At 39.8% G+C, this 22542-nt stretch overlaps 1 pseudogene; it reads right to left on the reverse strand.

Moving 5' to 3' along the window:
* Positions 1 to 259: 259 nt before the first annotated feature.
* On the reverse strand, positions 260 to 21729 carry LOC116127326 (annotated as a pseudogene).
* Between the last annotated feature and the right edge of the window lie 813 nt (positions 21730 to 22542).

Below are 22542 nucleotides of genomic sequence, written 5' to 3' on the forward strand. Positions count from 1 at the left end.
AAAGGTAATAGACTCATTTTTATCTCTCATTTTCTTTTATCCCACTAACAAAGGAAAAACATTTACACTATTATGTTCTATGTTTACTTCGTTGAACAAATACATACAATAATTTTGTTCCTATAATAACAAAACTTAATAATAATAAGGCATATTTCATTGTCATTTTTCCAATTCCTTTGATCAAAACAATTGCACAAAACAATACCGAACAGCCTGATTAGCCATTATTTTTTAGCCTACACACCTTCGTTACTTTTCATGTTCCTGAAGAATGCTGCAACCTTCTGACAACTACCTGGTTATAGAACTTTCTTGTCCGAAAGAACAACAAGAAGGCAATAAGACATCTGAATGCCATTATCAGATATGCTGACATGAAACAATGTCTGCCATAGCACGAATTGTTTTCACCATTTGCCACTTTGTCGTAAAGAAACCTAATCACTGTTATAGAGAATATATAAGACCTAATAGGGCTTGCTATGGCAATGGTGTTAAATATGGTTCCCTGTGCCCAACACCAAATATTTTTGAGCTTATTGTCTGCATTAATGACCCCTAGCAAACATAACTGTTAATGCTTGATTTTGACACCAACTAATCGCACGTGGGAAATGCTAAGTGGACTCAGAGATCTCACGTGTATATGGGGGTATTGGATTGAGTAAGAGATGAAAAACAATGTTTAAAGTGGTTTGAATGCTTAAATAAGCAAATCCTACGTTCACTGATATTGTATTAAAGGGTGAAATCAGGTTGTGTTCAACGAGCTGATTTATAGCTTAAGAAATACAATAGGGAGTGAGAGAATGTATGCTATTTCAGAGAAAAATTAGTTAATCCCACAAACGGGAGAGAAGCACTCTATTTATAGTGGGATGAATTGAGGTAATGATTACTAAATCTGTGAGTAGGGTAGATGTCGTGCAAATCCTTCTCAGTGTCTCATTGCTCACCTGCTCGAGTGATTTCCTCGACTTGTGCAGGGATTGGACACGTGGACCGTTTCCAGCCTTTCATCAATCTGGCACATACCCACTGCACTGGCAAGAGCATACTGCTCACGTCAGCATGCGACGTGGCTGCGCCTGAATGGTTGTAGAACCTGCCTAAGCTCTGACCGCCCATACTGACAAGGCTCGATGTCAACCCTACTTTTCCAGGTATAATAGAAGTCCCCTAGTTTTTAAGGTTTGAGGATCGAACCTTGAGAACTACACAATTATGCCTTGATTTGATGTGCGGTGAATGGACACTGGTCGATCCGAGCTGGTTGCAAAGAGGTCACCAAAACACATCCATGCAAGCGACCTAAAATGATCTTCTTTAAAGCCCGCGACCTGTTGTAGACCTTATTCAGTGCCATAACGATGATTCTGGTTTCGACCGAGGTTCACGACCTGATTACACTTAGCGTATTTTTTTGTTGAAAGCAAAGTCACATCTCTTCGCAACTGACATGCGACAAGGGCAAAAAGTCGCGTCACTTTGCAATTGACACGCGACGAAGAGTGTTTCACATAATGACCTCTTCAGATGTTTTCCGTTGCACTTTTGTAGCTGATACATTAATGAAACACCTTTTGCTCTGACAAGCATGTCCTGTGCGCAATAAGTGCCAACCATGCACATTAAATACGGGTCATGCTGAAACGACATTCCTTATTAGAACATTAAATGCGGATGTGAGTGCATTTAATGTGGAGGAGGGAAATGAGCCGTCGCTTGAGTGTTTCAATGGAAAGAAACGATAATTTGGTTTCTCGAAACGTGACGGTCACTCTTCCTTTCCACTCAAACGTCATTTGACTTCGGGAAAGCCAAACGCCACTTCCTTCACTATAAAACCCAAGGCTCACCTCAGGTAATGTCACAATATTCACTTCTTCAGAGAGAACAAGAAACTTTCGTGAGCCTTGATTTTCCATCTTTCAAACTGGTGCGCGCTTGACACTTACAGCAGGACGATCAACCTTCATACTTAAGAGGTAAGGATGGTTCCTCTGTCACTTTATCTTTTCTATTTTTGATAATTGCCATGCGGTGACAGTAAGCGTTTACCGGTAGTCGATCGAAGAATAAACTTTCTCCTAGGGTTTGAGCCATTGGGGGTGGCTTCTAAGAATTCTTTTAGGGTTTTTTTAGGGTTTAAGGGAGGAAGCATTTACTTTTTCCTCCATGTCAAATAGTCTACAATGACTGAGTGATTCTTGCATGTCACTTTTTTTAGACCACAGAAGAATGGAGCCCTCAGCGACCAGGACAGACGAGGGAGCGCGCTCGCTAGTGCAAGATGCTCCAGTGGGTCCCTCTGAGGAGATTCTATCGATAACCACCGTGGAGGAAATTCAGAAAGCGGTTGACCAATATACTCTCAGCGTAGAGGTCTACCAACATAGGACTTACACAACTCGGAATCCGCCAGAAGGGATGGCTGTGATCTCCGAGAACATTTTTAAAAGTGGAGCGTTGATACCTTTCCACCCTTTTGTTAGGTCGGTCCTCGATCACTTCAAGGTCACACCGCTACAGCTTATGCTAAACGGGTATATGATAGTCGTGGCTATGTATATCGCATGCGGCGAGAACAGTTTGGGTGAGCTAACCGCGCTAGAGTTTGGTTGCTCGTATTACCTGAAGAAGAGTAAGGACAAGGATTCCTTCTACCTTTCGAAGTGATCTACGATCGAGGTGGGAATACACAGTTACCCCAGCAATGTCGGGGCGTACGAGACAAAGTTTTTCTTTTTTCACTATGATGGCATTTGCCAGTTTAGGGAGTCGAGTAGGTTTTCCTTTCTTCAACTTGGCGAATTTCCTTTTAATCTTTGCTAATGAGTTTTTTTATTCTTCGCAGTCAATAAGACGACCAGGTTATCGGCTCTCGAGGATCTTGATAGAGTCATTGCCTTCGGCCTTCTGCCCGAAGAAAGTCGCGACACGAGGCTGCTCGTGACAATTGCAAACTTGCGGAAATACGGTTTCTTCAATCCCGAAGTGACCTTAGAAACCATACCGAGTAAGTACCATAACCTTAGGCTGTTTTGTTATTTGCATGCAGCGAATGGTTTAGCTAACGGTGTTCGCATGCAGCGACCATGCCTCCTAAAGTGCCCAGGTCGCCGCGACCAAGGCAGTTCAACTTTCCCCGAGTTCGAGTCACTGGACTAGCCGGGGCAGCTTCCAACGGTCCCTCCGTTGGAAGGACTCCGGCGGGTGCACCGGTTCGACCTACAGGTGCTTCTAAACCTACGGTTGCTTGCCCCAAGCAGAAGACAATGGCCCAGAAGTCTAAGAAGAGGAAGCAGCTTTGGGTCGAGGAGTTTGAATCCAAGTCGGAGGGTTTGAGCGTTCAGCCCGAGAGGTTGCAACCTTATTAGGCATTCCGCTCGAGAAGGCCTCCCGGGGGCGCGACTAGCATTACCATTGCCCTGGAAGGTACGCGAACGAGGCAAAGGGAGGTTGCGGATCTTGGTAAAAGGACGGATAAGGAACCAGCGAGTGAGACGCTACCTGCTGCGGGCACGGGCACGGGCACGGGCACGGGCACGCCCGTGCTAGACTCTATGGAGCAACGTTCAGAACATTTGTAGCTAGTGGTGTTTACCCTGCTAAAGTGCCATCTTGCGGAAGCGTTCGAGCAGTTCATGGCCTCCAAACCCATGGATCTCATGTCCACGTCCTTTCAGCACTTGAGCCAGGTAAAATGAACCATCTTCGGCGAGGACTTTTTTACATTTCCTTGCTTTTTTCAATAGAAATGAAATTAACTCTTTACTCTATTCGCTACGCAAGCCCTGCTCGCCATGCATTTGTCCTTGCAGAAGGTTCAGTTGGGGGCTATTGAGGGATTGGTTGAACTGAGAGAAGAGAACGCACGACTTAAACAGGACTTAGAAGCTGCACAAGCATAGAAAGACCTATCCACCGCTCAGGTGAATTAATACCAGTCTGAGAGGAACGCTGCACTTTGCTTGGTGGATTTTCAAAAGGCCAAGCTGGAGAAGCAAGGAGAGGAAGTTAAAGAGTTCCAAAGGACAGTGGCCAGGCTCACCAAAGAGGCTGGCGAGAAAAAGCTGGAGCTACGAACGACCTCCGAGCAGGCCTTACGAGTAGAGCAGGAAAGGGCACAACTGTGGGAGACCACCGAGAAGCAGAGATGGGCGCTTAAGGCCGAACTCCAATTCGCCCAGGGTCGTGTTGCTTTGTTAACCAAAGAGATGCAGCGACAAGAATTAGAGATTGAGAGTAGGGCTGCCGACTGGACGATCCCGTTCATCTATGCCCTTTAGCCGAAGAACCCCACCATCGATCTAACCAAACTCCCCAATGAGTACCAGAATATCCTTAACTCTGTGGCAGCTCGGGGACCTGACTCGGAAGAGGAGCATCTAGAGTATGTCCTAGAGGAGCCCACACCCGAGCAGGTGATTGGCGACCATCCCGAAGATGCTGAGTCATACCTCCGAGACCTGGAGAGGAGGATCAATGATTATTCCTGCTTTTGGACCATCTTTCCTATGCTTGCTTACATGTACTTATTATATTATCAATAAATGAAGGCATTGCTTTCTTAATCTTTTATGAGTACTTATAATTTTTCATACCCCACAAACGTTACATATGAGGTCGCTTTCTAATTGTTTACAATAGCATTTGTACAAGTAATGTCTCATGCGAACAGAATTATATACATGTGGAAAAAGAGATTACAAAAGAATTTGTGTTATTTACAAGGCTTTGAGAAAAGTAAAGTCTTTACAAGGGAAAAATGAGTTTGGAATTACTAAGAATATGGGCGGAGATGTTCAGCATTCCAAGCTCGCAGTACTTCAGAACCGTTTAGCCTTTTGAGGTGATAAGTCCCCGATCTTATCACTTTGACGATGCAGTACGGACCTCCCCAATTTGGCCCCAATACTCCCGCACTCGGTTCTCTTGTACTGAGAAGGACTTCCTTTAGAACGAGGTCGCTGACCTGGAAGTCTCTTCTTCTAACCTTGGAGTCAAAGAACCTTTTCGCGCGTTGTTGATAGGCTGTTATTCTCAGCTGAGCCTTGCTACGATGTTCTTCAACTAAATCCAGACTTGCGCACATAAGCATCTCGTTGTCTGTTTCATTGAACAGGTCTCTCAGAAGTGAACCAGTGCCTACCTCCACAGGGATTATCGCCTCGCAGCCATATGCTAGCGAGAAAGGTGTTTCAAAGGTAGAGGTTCTTGGAGTTGTCCTATATGCCCATAAGACTTCAAGGTTCCCTTGGCAGCGGCAAGTTTGGCTTTCAGAGTGTGCTTGATGGTCTTGTTGATAGCTTCAACTTGACTATTTGCTTGCGGTCTCGCGACTGAGGCAAACTTTTTGTGGATACCCAGCTCATCGCATAACTACTTGAATTCCTCGTTATCGAACTGCTTTCCATTATCGGAGATGAGGGTATGAGGAATCCCATAGCGGCACACAATGTTCTTGAAGACGAAGTCCTTGAGCTTTTTGGTAGTGATCGCAACCAAAGGCTCCGCTTCGACCCACTTGGTGAAGTAGTCTACCGCGACCACCGCATACTTGACTCCCCCTTTACCAACTGGCATGGGTCCAATTAGATCGATTCCCCACATGGAGAATGGCCAAGGGCTGGTCATGGTTGTCAGTTGGTGGGAAGGAGCTCACGTTATGTTCGCGAACCGCTAGCACTTGTCACACTTTTTAACAAAGTTGTAGGTGTCCTCTTGGAGCAAGGGCCAGTAGTACCCTTGAGGAACAACTTTGTTGGTGATGGATCGTGCGGCCGTGTGATTACCACATATCCCTTCATGTATCTCCCTCATGATATATTATGCTTCCTCATCGGTTACACATCGGAGGAGAAGGGCGCTAAACCCTCGCTTATACAGTTGATCTCCTATAAGTGTGTAACGAGCAGCTCTGATTCGCAGGGTTCTTGCCTCGATCTTGTCGTTGGGCAAGGTCCCATCTCAGAGATACTGGATGATTGGGGTCATCCAAGAAATTGACTCGGTCACATTCACAGCCTGTTCAGGCGAGTCGATACTGGGGGCCTCTATGAACCAAACAGGAATACTCTCTAGCGCATCTAAGTCTAACGACGAGGCTATATTTGCCAATGCATCTGTGACAGAATTACTATCTCTAGGAATCTGTATGATCGTGAAGTGCTTAAATGGCTCGAGTACGGCCTTAGCTTTCTTCAAATAGCCAATCATGTTTTCTTCCTTAGCCTAATACTCCCCCAAAATCTGGTTGACAACCAGCATGGAGTCGCTGTGGATGTTGATTGCGGTTGATCCCATTTCTCTTGCCAATCCCAATCTAGCGAGCAGAGCTTCATACTCGGCTTCGTTGTTGGTCGCTTTGAACCCAAATCGAAGAATGCCATAAATGTGAAAGAACAGCATGCATGCATGAAGAGTGGTGGAAATGGAGAAGAAAGCATAAAAATGGATTCAAGAAAACGGTTTTAAAAACAAAGCTTGGAAAAGAGATTATACCTANAATATGTCCCCAAAGAGTCGAAATTCTTGCAAACAAACCCAAACACCTTCTTCTTCTTCCTCCCGCCACATTAACACATTCCTCCGCCATTAACATCTTCTCCAACACAGATCCTCCTCCTCCTCCTGACATTTCGTCCAAGTTTGTGTATCTCCCCTTTCAATTTTATATTTCGATTTACAAAGATTTAATGATGGATTGGGTTTGGGTTATGATTTTGATTTAGTTGTTTAGGTTGTTGGGTTATGTTTGATGTAATGGAAGTTGAAAGGAGTGAAATTTGTTGAAAATTTTCTTGCATTGTGGGTAGTTGGGGGTGGTAGCACCGATTGTAGGTAGAGATGACTGAAAATGTGTTTTGGATATGATGGATCGCTTAAACGATCTGGTATGTCTGGTAATGCAGTAGATAGATCGCTTAAGCGATCAGGTATGTGGCATAAGATCGCTAAAGCGATCTGCTAAAAGTTTGGTGTATATCAGCAGATCGCTTAAGCGATCAGTAAATGGCATAAGATCGTTTAAGTGATCATGCTTATTTATACTGGATCGCTTAAGCGATCCAGTAAACAATATACCAGATCGCTTAAACGATACACCAGATTTGTCAAGCGGCTGTGCAGATGGTTTTTAAAATATTTCAAGCCTTAATACATTAGTTAAGAATATTTTTTTTTCTTGCATTATAGGTAGTTCGCTATTATTAGACATGGGACAAGTTGTTTTGGGTGTTGAATATTTTGGTGAGTGGGTGGAGGAAGAAAGTAGCTGGAAGTGGATCGGGAAAAACAAAGAAGTTATACCAATTGCTATGAGCAGAGAAGTTAGTTTTGATGAGTTGATTAATGAAATAATTAGAAGAAGTATGTTCCTGAACATTATAAGGTACCTCCTGTTATATTAAAGTCGGATGAAAGTATGAAGTTATATATGATTGATGTGGCCGATAATGGTTCAAGACCGATTTTAAGGGTTTCTTGTGTAGAAAAACCGTTGGAAGTTGGTTCAAAGGAAAGGGATAACAAGGAAGTTGGCGGAGATTTGCCTAGTTTTAATTTGAACTATGAGGGCATTGATTTGTTAGTTGAAAAATCAAGAGTAGACGGTGAATTGGGTGGTGAGGAGGACATTGTCGAAGAGGTTGGTCATGGGGGGTAGAATGAAAATGTTGAGGAGGAGGACCCCATACATGTTCTCGCAGATGTAGAGATTTCTTTAAATACAGATTATGCAAAAGGTGTAGTTTGTGAGGAAGAGAACACTATGGTCATTTATGTAGGTTCAGAGGGGGCAATTACAGGTAGTAGTAAATCAGCTCATGTTTTTATGAATGGATCGGAGTTGCGTATAGGGTATTTATTTGACAACAAAGAGGAAGTGATGGGGAAGCTAAAACTTGTTGCCATGAGAGGTAATTTTGAGTTCATCACCAAAAAGTCAAATTCATTAGCTGTGACGGTTGCATGTCGTGACCGAAAGTGTAAGTAGCGAGTTTATTATAGAAGGTTAACAGAGTCCAAAAAATTTATTCTTAGCACATATACCCATGAGAACACATGTGGTTTGGGACATATTTCAAGTGAGCATCGACAAGCCTCCGCTGATGTTATTGGACAATTTGTTAAACGTCAGTTCGTTGAAGGGAAATGTCATCTCCTAAAAACATTCAGAGACTTGTGCACATAGAGTTGGGAAGTGCTGTTAGTTACTGGAAATGCTAGAAAAGGAGACGACATGCACAAGATTTTGTGAAGGGCACGCCTGAGCACGAGTACGTAGTATTAGAAGCGTACCGTTATATGCTTGAGTTGACAAACCAAGATAGCAAGACAGCTTTGAAGTGGGACAAGAATATGATGTTTAAATATTTTTTTGTTGCTTACAGTTCTATTATAAGGGGTTTTGTAAACATGAGAAATGTGTTGGCTATTGATGGTTGCTTTCTGACGGGAAAGTATGGAGGTACATTGTTGGTGGTCACTACACAGGACAGCGAGAATCACACATATCTTATTGCATGGTGTGTGGTTGACTCTGAGAATGACAAGTCATGGACTTGGTTTTTTCAGCAATTATGTACGATAGTGCCTGACAGTGCTGAGTTGTGCATAATATCCAATAGGCACAACTCTATAAAGAAGGGGATTGTCACTATGTACCCTCAAGCACATCATAGATTCTGTATGAGGTACCTTGGTGAGAACATAAAACAAAAGTTTAAGTATGTTGGCCTCCTTCAGACATACTACATGGCAGCAAAAACTTATCGAGTTGATGAGTTCGAGGAGCACTTCCAGCAAATCTGAATCAAGGATGATAGAGTTGCTAAATATCTTGAGCATGATGTTGGTTTGGAGTGATGGAGTAAAGCTTACTTTCCTGGAAGAAGGTTTGATGTCATAACCACAAACATAGCCGAGTCCATAAATTTGAAGTTGTTAATAGAAAGGGAGTTTCCAATAGTTACACTTTTTGATGCAATCCAAAGGATATTGTCACGGTGGTTCCATGAGCGTCGTACAGAGTCAAATGATTTTTCCACAACCCTTGTTCCGTCAGCTGAAAAATTATTGCGAGAACATATGGAACTGTCAAATACACTGTTTGCCTATCCTTTTAATGCTCAAGAGTTCACTGTGCGCGGCTATGGTCCGGATACCTTAGTTAACCTTGTTAGTAAAACTTACAGCTATAAAGTGCTTGACATTCAACGTTTACCTTGTCTTCATGCACTAACAGCATTGAAACACTAACGGAAGCTGGATTTTGGTTCAAGAATTTACATGGAACTTTTCTTCCCTCTCTATATGGCAAATCACTACATGGTAGCTTATTCAGAAATGATATATCTAGTGCCTCCAAAAGAGCAGTGGGTAGTGCTGCCAGAGTTGGCTGACATTATCATCCATCTGCCATTCAAGAAGACAGCAAAGGGGAGAAAAAGAGTTAAGCGTACTCCATCAACCTCTAAGGTTCCCCGGAAGATGAATAAATGCTCAATTTGCAAGCAACCTGGCTATAAGAGAAGCAGTTGCTAGAAGTAATCACATGCAGATCCAGAAAATTAGGTTCGAAGAAAGATGAAATTGAGGGAGTTGCCAAGGCCAATCGTTGATGAGTTATTGTTTTCAATTATTGATGTTTTAAATTTTATTGTTACCTTGAATAAATCATTCTTTATATTTAGTATTCTTGTTACATGGCCTAAATATGTGTTGGTAATTTTAGTTTGGAATTAGGTTGTCAAATTGAGGAGAACGTATAGAATTAATATGTGTTGGTAATTTTAGTTTGTCCAAATTCAGGAGAAAAGATGGAAAAGCATGTATTTCCCATGATCGCTTAAGCAACTAGGTATATCGCTTAATCGACAAAGGGTTTTTCATAAATAATCGCTTAAGCGATATCATGGATCGTTTAGGTGATCGTGTACTTGGGTAGATATTGATTCTGCCCATCACATGATCGCTTAAGCAATCTACGATCGCTTAATCGACGAAGTGAAAAAGAGAAGAATCGCTTAAGCAATATCAGTGATCGCTTTGGCGATCATGCACCTGGGCAAATATTGATTCTACCTCGGACTTCATCGCTTAAGCGATTCTTCTCTTTTTCACTTCATCGCTTAAGCAATCTAAAATTGCTTAAGCGACACAGTGTAAAAGCAAAGAATTGCTTAAGCGAGACAGTAAATCGTTTAAGCGATCGTGCATCTGGCAGGTATTAATTCTGCGTTGGACTTGATTGCTTAAGCGATCGAAAATCGCTTAAGCGACCTTGTGTAAGCGCAAAGAATTCATCGCTTAAGCCAAACCTAGTGTAAGATTTGAAAATTAATAAAACACCCCCTAGGTTTGTTAAATAACTAACACCCCCGTAATGAAAACATTAAAGTTACAAAAACACCCCCACTCACCCATTAAATTTCAACAACTGGCCGCCACTACCGGAGGGTTGTCGGAGTCGCTGTATCAACACATAACTGTCTGAAACTGGCCGGGTGTACCCCGAGATGGCCCTTTCCGGCCAGATCCACTGTGGATCTAGTCGGAAAGGCCCAGATATGGCCATGTTTGGTCGTCAACAATGGCCAAAGATATGGCTTCAGAGTTGAGATATGGACGAAGTAAATTACCCTTAATCAGTTAAGCGATCCAGTCTATTTAGCCTTGGTCGCTTAAGAAGGTTACAACAGTTGTGTTGAAAAACTTATTGTGATAACAGGAGCCGTTGTTCATAGTGAAAAAGTTTATGAAAATTTTTGGCACTCTCTTGGTCTACGAAGTGTCGAGCATATGGTTGCAGAGTTCAATTTTATATTAATATTATATTTATTATATATTACTTTCTTGCCAAGAACTAACAAAAATAATAGAATAACAATAGATCATTTAAACGATGTTATAAATCGCTTAAGCGATCCTATATACATAAGTCATGATTTGCTTAAGTGATCTCTCGCATCGCTTAAGCGATCATGCCTAATTTCCTTTGTACTCGACAAAAATCATTCTCAAATTCAAGGGTAAAGATTTGGGTAGAAGAGAACTAGATAACCATGCAAGCTTAATGAATATATCTTCTTCTTTCTTCATAACATAAAGATGTTAAGAGTTCGAGCAAGAAAATGGCATCAGAGTTGAGAGCATTGATAAATATTACACTCTTTTGAGATTCTTCTCAGTCTGATTTTAAAAGAGTTGTTATTTTAAGGAGTAAACGAAGTTTTAATGAGTAATCAACAGATTGTTTGTGCAAATGGTTTTGCAGAGTTACAACTCCTTTACATAAAACTAAATGATCTACGGTTAATCTATTACTGGTGTTAGTCCTTTTTTATTTAATATTTATTATTATTAATAATTTTTTTCATTTCAATAGAATGTGAAAGATAATTGTGTTAAATAAAAAATAATTAAATAATAATATTGGGTCCGTTTGTTTTATTATTTTGAATAGGCTTTTGGAAATAATATTGAGTAGTTAAATATGGGAGTATTACGAGATAAAATTTAAAAACTTACAAAAAAAAACCCCTAGGTGCCAGATTCCGACCACCACTGCCGGAATTTGGCCGGAAAATAGTGTTACAACGCAGACCGGTTGGATCTGCCAGGTAGGGCGTTGATATGGCCTTTTTCGATCGCAAAAGTCCAGATCTAGGATTTGGCCATTATTGACCGTCAACGACAGCCGAAAAAGACCAAATAGGTGAATTACCGACCAGTTCCGGTCGTTTGTAGGCTGTTGTGACAGATTTCAGCAACCACCATCGATGGTAGCTAATCGACGGTGGTTGTTAAAATCTGGCAAGTATGGGTGGATGGGGGTATTTTTGTTAATTTTTAAACTTTTTCTGGGGGTATTTATGAAATTAATAAACTTAAAGGGTCTACAAATAATTAAAAAAATATACTAATATTTCTCAAATAACAAAATAAACAAGTATTTTGGGAATATGATTGGGAATATGGGTAGAAATAATAAGCCAAACGGAGCCATTGTTGTTAAATAATTTTTTTCATTCTATTGAAATGAAAAAAATAATTAATAATAATAAATAATAAATAAAAAAGGTCTAACAACAGTAATATATATAATAACTGTAGATAATTTAGTTTTATGTACGGAGTTGTAACTCTGCAAAACCATTTGCACAAACAATCTGTTGATTAGTCATTCAAACTTTGTTTACTCCTTAAAATAACAACTCTTTCAAAATCAAACCAAAAAAAATCTCAAAAGAGTGTAATATTTATCAATGCTTTCAACTCTGAAGCCATTTTCTTATTCAAACTCTTAACATCTTTATGTTATGAAGAAAGAAGAAGAAGATATGTTCACTAAGCTTGCATGGTTATCTAGTTCTCTTCTACCCAAATCTCTACCCTTGAATTTGAGAATGATTATTGTAGTGTACAAAGGAAATTAGGCATGATCACTTAAGCGATGCGAGATATCACTTAAGCAAATCATGGCTTATGTATATAGGATCGCTTAAGCGATATATAACATCGCTTAAACGATCTATTGTTATTCTATTATTTTTGTTAGTTTTTGGCAAGAAAGTAATATATAATAAATATAATATTAATATAAAATTGAACTCTACAACCATATGCTCTGCACTCTGTAGACCAAGAGAGTGCCAAAATTTTTCTGAAACTTTTTCATTATGAACAATGGCTCATGTTATCACAATAAGTTTTTCAGCACAACTGTTGTAACCTTCTTAAACGACCAAGGATAAATAGACGGGATCAGTTAAGTGATTAAGGGTAATTTATTTCAATATTTCTTTTTCAAGTTTATAAACATATGTTTAATATAGACGTAAACATTCTACACCATATATGTTTAATATAGATGTAAAAGAACTATATGTTTAATTAAAATATAATAACGGTCATGTTCCACTGAACGAATTATACACCTTATATGTTTAATATAGATGTAAACATTCTACACCATATATGTTTAATATAGACGTAAAAAAACTAATTTAATTAAAATATAATAACGGTCATGGTCCACTGAACGATTCCTACACCTTATATGTTTAAGATAGCGTTAATCGCTTAATCAATCTTCTAAAATACAATAAAAATAATCCAAATACAGTGGATCGCTTAAGAGATTTCATTTCTCGCTTAAGCGATCCTATGTATTTAGACTTAGTCGCTTAAGAGATCTAGTGGTATTTATGATATCGTTTAACCGATTCTATACTTTTACATTTGGTTGCTTAAGCGATTTACGATCTCTTAAGCGATCACGAACAAAGAATACATAAGTGCCCAAACGAAAAATCGCTTAAGCAATTGACAACATCACTTAAGCGATCATTTGCTTTTAAACATGATCGCTTAAGAGATTTGTAATTGCTTAAGCAATCATATCCGAGGCAGAAAGAATGAACTTCTGCCCAGATGAATGATCGCGTAAGCGATTAAGTGTATCGCTTAAGCGATTCGTCGCTTTGACTCCTGGTCGCTTACGCGACTCAGTTTATCGCTTAAGCGATCATTTCTGAGGCAGAATCAACATTTGTCCAGATGCAATATCGGTTAAGCGATCTTTTGTATCGCTTAAGAGATTGTTCGCTTTTACTCTTGGTTGCCTAAGCGATCGCTGATCGCTGAAGTAACCATGTCCAAGGCAGTATCAACATCTGCCCCGATGCAAGATCGCTTAAGTGATTTAGTTTATCGCTTAAGCGACTATGTTCGAGGCAAAATCAACATCTGCCCAGATTTCACTTTTACTCTTGGTCGCTAGATCGCTTAAGCAACCATGTCCGAGGCAGAATCAACATCTGCCTAGATGCAAGATCACTTAAGCGATTAAGTGTATCGCTTAAGCAATTTTTGCTTTTACTCTTGGTCGCTTAAGTGATCTCTGATCGCTTAAGCGATAGTGTTTGAGGCAGAATCAACATCTGCCTAGATGCAAGATCGCTTAAGCGATTCAGTTTATCGCTTAAGCGATTTTTTATTTTACTCTTGGTTGTTTAAGCGATCAGTCCGAGACAGAATCAACATCTACCCAGATGCAAGATCGCTTAAGCGATTAAGTTTATCGCTTAAGCGATTCATGGTATTTACTCTTAGTCACTGAAGCGATCGTTAAGCGACCATATCCGAGGCAGAATCAACATCTGCTCAGATGCAAGATCGATTAAGTGATCTTTTTTATCGCTTAAGTGATTGTTCGCTTTTACTCTTGGTCGCTTAAGCGATAATGTCTGAGGTAGAATCAACATCTGCCCAGATGCAAGATCGCTTAAGAGATTTAGTTTATCGCTTAAGAGATTCAGTTTATCGCTTAAGCGATTCATCTCTTTAACTCTTGGTCACTTAAGCGATCCTTAAATCGCTTAAGCAATAATGTCCGAGGCAGGATCAACATCTGCCCAGATGCAAGATCGCTTAAGCCATTGTTAGCTTTTACTCTTGGTCGTTTAAGCGATTTAGGTGATCACTTAAGCGATCCTTTTTTGGAAACCTCTTTCTCGCTTAAGCGATATATTTGGTCACTCATATATCGCTTAAGCGATCATGGGCTATACAGTTTTTTCCTAGTTTTCTCTAAATTATGTAATAATCTCTCTTTACAGATCTAATTTCTAAATTACTGTGATTATGATACATTTCAACCTCACTCATTTTCATAAGTAGTATTGATATCAATTAACATTTGATTCTACTTCCTTTGTATTGCGATGAAATTGGTGCATTTGAGACTGACAAGAGACTATTCCGCACAACATAAAATTAATAAAATTTGACAAAGATTCATTGGATATGGGCACCAAATCAGAAGAATCAAGTACTCTGTAAATTCTGCACAAATCCAAAAAGAATAACCAGCAAAATTAAGTAATTTATATCAAGCTAATTCATCATAAATCAAAATATAAGAGACATCAATGTAATTGAAAGTTTAAACTTAAAATCATCCAAAATAGTGCCAAAACACAAAAAATCCTAAGACATTTAACTCTAGTTCTGATTGTAATCAAATTTCCTCCACCCAGACAATTGAGAAAAAAAAAAGTTCCAAAGAAAAACCCAATTCCAAGTACCATTTTTTCCTGTCATCACTGTCTGGTACCATGCCTTGCCAGCAACCTTGATTGCAGATGTCTCCTCCTCGCCAGCAGCCTTGATTGCAGATGCCTTGCCGGCAGCCTACTGTGACACCCCAAGCCACTTTGAGAAGTTTCCTCTCATTGTTTGCTAGCAACTTGCAAAATTATCAGGCACACCTACAGCCATGTCAGCTTTTCTAAATGAAAAAAAAAATCAAAAAGATTTTCAAGGCCATTTTGTTAAATGGAGTTAAATTTTCTCTCTTCACGAACCTAACTGTTGCTTTCACCATCTGTTAATTTATTTAACCAAACTAAGCTTAAAGTAGGAGTCTCACTTGCTTTCACGAACAGAGAGAAGCTGAAACATGTGCTTTTATTGTGTAAAATGTTTACGTCCAAAGAGGATAAGTTATGAAGTGCAAGATTGAGAAGTTCACTGAGTTTGTCTCTTTCGGTAAAGCCGTGTATAAGCATGACACCTGCAGCATCGACATGATAACCCAAGTATCAACATCAACATCACATAAACTATAAAATTCAAAGTCCAACTTCCATACCTTTTGGTTGGGTTCTGGTCACTCAAAAGGGATCCATATGCCCATGGAAGCACTCAACAGCCCAGTACTCCCGACAGTTGCTCATTGTTTCATTATTCAAGCTGTCCATCGAGGTGTTGGTCATGTCGAACTCAATAAATTTCAGGGCATATGCCCCACAATCAGCACTACAATAGGAAAAAGACATTAGCCTTAGAATCAGCTTATAGAACAATTGTATTATGTAAGTTAGTTTTATACAAAATTTACCTTGACTTATTTGTTGGGACGGGAAAGGGCTTCAGTGGCCACTTTCCCGTCAGTACTTGATCACCGAAGTGCTCAAACATCCCGCTATGGCGCAACAGCTGTGGGAACAACACGGATAGTGGCTCCAACTTGGTCTTCAACTACCTGTCTCGACAAATAGTTGGGTTGTAGTCAAGGATCTTCAGCAACCCCTCCTTTAGAAGCGCGACGACTGCCATCTAGTGCATATCCTTGATGTTGATGATGCAGAAGACTTTTTTAAACTTTGCCCAACTGTGGCCATATTTGGGCCTTTCCCCTTGTACATATTGCATGATCCTGTCATCAAACAGAAAATCATCAGGGAAGCAGTCCAAGTCTTCTGTGCCCAATCTTTTCACTTGGCTCCTTTTGCTACACCTTTACCAATTACATTTTTCATTAAACTGTGATATATCATTACTAGCGTTAGGCCAAAGGCCACATCGGTGATGACACAATCAGGATACAATAGATCACCATTACTACTCTATCGTAGCCTCATCAGTGTCAATACATCATCGATGTACTACATCAAATAAAAACAACATGATAAGTATACAATATCTCGTGGAAAATATAAGCAAAAATAAGGAAAATTAAGCGAAAATAACTCACCAAGTCGTCAAGCCACCTGCCCATCATCAACATCTTTTCAAACCAGTCCCAAGGATAATCCCCGGTCTTACACTTTACATGGGCATCACTTCCAGATTCATTGTAATAGGCATAGAAGAGTTTTTTCTTTTCCTTCTCTATTGGCCTATACAAATCGACCTTTAACTCCATTTTCGCTTGCCCACTTCCTCCCCCTTCCTCCATTTGTACATCCTCGCTTCCTTCGCCTCCTGCCTTACCCTCTTCTATTATCACTGCCCCACTTCCTCCAACAACCTCTTTAACCTCCTCCACTTTTTCTTCTTCCTCAATTTGTTTCTTCATTTGCCTCTTCTTTCCATGTGTTACTACGGTGTAAGGCGATTTGACAAACTTGCTCTTTTGACTCTCTCTTTTCAGCCCAGGTTGCACTTCAACCGCCTTCAATACTCTACCAACTTCCTCCTCCACCCTACCAACTTTCTCTACCACCTTATCCACTTTCTCCTCCACCATTTTCATCCACTCTTCCATCTTCTCAAACCTCTCATAAACAGCTGTTGTAAAACTCTCAAGCAAACCATTTATAAGGTCAACCACCTCATTCTCCCGAGCTCGATGCCTCGACAAAGTGGTACTTGTTGTACCGGTTTCCCAATTGGGTGGAGGCATACGAACCTCTTCCTCCTCCTCCTCCTCCTCCCTCCCGTCGATTAGAGCTTCATCATCCTCGGTGTCAACCGCATTCTTAAGCACTGGCCTGGCAACTGCCCTCACATGCGTGACCCCTTCTTGGTCCAGCATTAGGTGGTATATCCTTTCATTTGGTTCATCCTCCAGTGCTTGGAAAGATGTGACATACTGCTTTTCCGCTGTACCCCTAGTAGCAGTGAGGAAGGGACATATGACTCCCTGCAATAAGAAACAAAATCAATCAGATTTAAGCCACATTTTAAAGCAAGTGCATATTCAAAAGCTTAATCCTTTAATCTTACCCGAGCCGCTTGAATTTCAATTTCTATTTGGTCGTAATCCTAATGGGTACACTTCTCGACGTGCCACCGCAACATCGTAGGAAATAACTGTTGCTCATCTGAAGTCTTCCTCCCCTCCCACTGCCTTAGCGAAGACAGGGACGGCCTCATACATCTAAGCCTACATTGTAAAAAAATAGTTCATATCATTATTCAAACACATATATTACAAAAAATATAACAAAAAGCTATCAATATTTACCTGTATTGCCCATGGGAAGCCAAACAAATTGTACATGCTCGGTCTATTCTTCCAGACCCATTGGGAGTACTTTAACACCATGTCTTTTACTTGCGGGGAATCCATGGTTCGCTTAAATGATACCCATCCCCACGGATAAGCATTAAAGAAGTCCAAGTTGCTTGCAAACATCACCCAATCCATATCAACGACTTTTGTTGAATCAGCAGCCATTAAGATCGAATGTACGAACAATGCCAAGCAGATTTTGAACTTCTCTGAAGAGGTTAACCCACCTTCTTCTAACCTCTCCTTAAATCTTGTCCCGTAATAGACGCTTGCCCCCGCTCCCCACCCCCAAAACCTTGTTAGCCAAGCTTTTGGCTGCCCTACTATGCTTTATTCTATTTTGCTAAACCACATCTAGCAATTCCCTACATTTTAAGCCTGTCACCAAGGCATATTCCATCATCCCAAAACGTAGTGGCTTTCCATCCACCACAAACCACATTTCTTTCTTTATTTTGCTTTTTATTGAGTGCAACAACATATAATGCACTCCCTGCCCCCAGAACGTCTTTTTCTAATTTTTTTCGATATCCCAAAAATGACCAAAACAAGTCTCTTTGAATCGGTCTTCACCATTCCTCAGTCCCTATACAATCCCCCTTATTCTCGTAAAAACTTTCCAACTCGACCTTATTGTCACCCTTACAGGAAAATACGGTACCTTATCGCTTACAATATCCAACCCGTAGTCTTTATAGTTTACGCTCCGGATAATCTGCACAATCGATATAAATAAAATATCAGCCAAAAAAATAAACCAAAACAACTAATAGGCTGCCAACATACTTAATAAACAAAGAAAAAGTATTATACAATCAACTTTTCAACTAATCTTTTCACAAAAAAAAAAAAAAAAAAAAAAAAAAAAAGGCTTTTTGTGGTTTCATCAGAGCAATACTTTATAAGAAAAAGTATCAACTTTTCAATTAAGGGAGTCCAGAAATTAATATTGGTTCCTAGTTCAAGTAAACCAGCCATGTTCCATTTTATAAAGCCTTGAAACACTCACATTATTTTCTCAACTGACGTGACAAGAGATTAACGAATCTGCTCTAACGTGAATGTAATGTATACTTGCTTTCTAAACTATCCATTATATCATATAAGCCCAGCCACAAAACAGGGGCAAAAATAAAAAAAGAAAAGAAAAATCCATGAAAATAAATATGAAGAATATGATTATTTATTTTAAAGGAACAAAAGATACATACTAATGCTCCTGTAAGAACAATCACTGGTTACAAAGAAACGTGGACAAACTCACAGAGCATGTCCCACTCAAGAAAAAAAAAATAGTGCAGCGGCATTGAAATGCTATTTCCACTTTACTCTTTTATTTTCCAATACCGCATTTTCTAGGTAATCAGATCACTACTTTGATCATTATTAAGTTTCCTGACTACTATAGTATATGAGAATTGCAAAAGACAATATGTCCTCTCGCCACCTCAAGGAAGTGGGATGGTGATCAAATTAGGCAAAAAGCAGCCTTCGCTTCATATCAAATTGTTTTTAACTCACAACAACAAAGCTTTAGCTTTATATATAAAATTCCTAAGTTGACTGAATACCTAGTTAAGGCCAAATATGAAACCATTGAAGACCAATTTTCACCAACTTTACTACATCAATCCTACTCTAAACATAGTCTGCTCATGCTTCATCCAACCCCACCAAGGACATGGCACAATCAAGTTCAATATAAAATGTAATTCTCATTGTTAACATTGTCCAAAAAAAAAAAAGGTTTAGCCACATGAGGAAACCACCAGCAAATGTTCGTAGTGGCACTGTTAGGATATTAGAGTTGCATTCTATGAAGTATACATATATTACAATTTTCTAGTTCTTACAACCATAACAGATGACAAAATTATAAGCAGTATATCCATAATGAGAATTAACTTAACCCTATTAAACCAAATCCATCCAACTACTAGGGGTCAGATAAATAAACCTAGTTTCCATTAACAAGCTAATCATAAATTTAAATCTCACTTCTTTAACTCTGTTCTTTCAACTATCAACTTATCCTTTTGTTGCCATCAAGTCAGTATCATTACTGTCAACACCATATCGCACTTCCAACAAATTTGAAACCCCTCGGTCCGAAGAGGGTGTGCCAACAAAATTCCATGTTTTGAAACCCCTCGCACAACAAAATTCCCCCAAATTCGCACAAACCATCCATTTTCTCATCCAATAAAAAAAAAAAAAAAGTAAAAATACGTACCATTTCTTCGCCGGTGTCCTCCTCTTCAGAACCATTTTGAGATTCTTCTCTCTGTTGTTGTGCCACCATCGTCTCCTCTGCCTGTGGACTACCTTCACTGATCGGATCATCCACCGAAGTAGCCATTGAACTGCTTGCACCACCGGACTCTAGGATTCAAAATGGCATTGGGTTTTCCTTCTCATTGTGAATGTTAGCCATGGTTTTAAGAAAGGAAGCTTTAGGATTGAAAATGGATTGAAAATGGATCAAAAATTTGCAGGATTGTGGGATTATAGTCGCTGGAAATCGCAGAGAATGGGCTTAGGGTTCGTCGGTTGATTTTTGCCTAATATGTTCAATTAAGCGATTTGAATGGGTGGGGCTCATTTTTAAATTTCAAATTTTAAATAACTTTCATTAATTTTTTTTACCCACATATGTTTAAATCTTTTCATTTTAACCCATTTTACATGTTTAATGAATCCTAACTGTGCCATGTCAGCTTTTCTAAATTAAAAAAATCAAAAATCAAAAATATTTTCAGGGCCATTTTGTTAAATGGAAACTTAGGATGTCCAGGGAGTCAAATTTTCTCAACAATGTCTGCCATAGCACGAATCATTTTCACCATTTGCCACTTTGTCGTAAAGAAACCCAATCACTCTTACAGAAAATATATAAGACCTAACTGGGCTTGCTATGGCAGTGGTGTTAAATATAGTTCCATGTGCCCAACACCAAATATTTTTGAGCTTATTGTCTGCATTAATGACCACTGGCAAACATAACAAACACCTGCCAGAAGTGACAACTACATGACCAACACACGTTGTTGCCAGAGTAATAGCAATGAACAGTGGCCTTGCCTACCCATTGCTACGCAAGAATATATCTGAAACATACCTCTTTTCGAAATGGCCAAGAAAATTCCATATACTCTACAAAGAGATTAGATAATTTGTTTCAATCGTTATGTAACCAAGAGACTCTCCGACTTGACTGAGATGATTTATTGTGGCCATCGCAGAACCCCCAGTCCACATAACATGGCGCTGAATAACAATTAGAAGTTTACAATACTCATTGCTTGCAAGACATTCATGTCTTCTTCAACAGGCAATATTTTGTCCCTGGAAACATCTTCAGATGCATCACCAGGCAGCTCATGATACAATAACGAACTTCGTTCAATGGAAAACTTGGAGGTTTTCAATTTCTGACATAAGTCTATTATTGGGCAATACTTGGAGGAAATTAATATTTGTGATAATCTCTCAATATCCTCCCACAGAGCTTTGATTGCGATTTTAAGAGGTGAGGCAAGTAGAAGCAGCATGATTATAAATATAATGATCCGTGCCCAAAATGGAAAAGTGAAGAGGTTCTCCAAAATTGTAATGAACTTTATATAGGCAGCTAAAGTCAAAGCAACCATAGAGAAGGCATTAACAACCGAGTTTCTTCGATAGATTCTTACCAGACACATGAGTAATAGGGAAACAAAAGTTGGGAATAGGGCAAGAATCAGAAGGTAAGCACTCGAATTGCGGATTTCCCTTGCATATAGTTTCATACACTTGGATTAGCACTGCTCCACTTACACCAAGAAAATCCTGCCAAAGAAGAATCCATCAAATTAAGTTTAATGCAAAGCATGATGTAAAAGAACTGATAACAAAATGTTCAAACATGAAACATTCATACTGCAAATACGAAGTATTGATTAAAGGGTAATGTTATGCCTGAAAAGGTAGGGCTGATGTGGAGACTCGTCAGTAAAGGATGGTCAGAGTTTAGAGAGGTTTTGTGCCATCCAAGTGTGGCCACGTCGCGCCTAGCGCAAGTGGTATGGCTCCTATCAATACAACAGGTGAGTGCCAGGCCAGCAAGCGGCTGGAGATCGCTTATGTGTCAAAGCTCTGCTTTAGTCGAGAAAATCCCTCGGGCAGGTAATCAATGGGACACAGGAAAGGATTTGCACAACATCTACCCACTTGCAGCTTTTATAATCATTACCTTGAACTCTCCCACTATAAATGGAGGACTTTCCTCTCATTTTTGGGGGATTAGCCAACTTTACCTGAAATAGCTCTCTCTCTCTCTCTCTCTCTCTCTCTCTCTCTCTCTCTCTCTCTCTCTCTCTTGTATTCTCACTCTACATTGTAACTTAGCTCGATGAACGCAACATGATCTCTCTCTTTTTAATACAATAGCAGGGGACGTAGGATTCACTTTTGAGCATCTGAACCATTTTAAATATTGCTCTTCACCCTTTATCTAATTCGATATTTCATATCACGTGTGACTTCTAAGCCTTTTTAGCATTTCGCATGTGCAAGTAGTTGGTGTCAAAATCGAGCATCAATAGTTTGGCGCTAGAAGAAGGGTCTGATTTAGTACCTACTCTTCATCAAAGAAATCTATGACTAATCGGTCCCATAACAGCAAATGGCTCGCGGCTTCGAATCTGAGCGAACCAATCATGGTAATGAAGCAATCCCCAGGTACAAGACAC

The sequence above is a fragment of the Pistacia vera genome, unplaced genomic scaffold (genome assembly GCF_008641045.1).
Source record: "Pistacia vera cultivar Batoury unplaced genomic scaffold, PisVer_v2 Contig190, whole genome shotgun sequence".
In the NCBI taxonomy this organism is placed as follows: domain Eukaryota; kingdom Viridiplantae; phylum Streptophyta; class Magnoliopsida; order Sapindales; family Anacardiaceae; genus Pistacia; species Pistacia vera.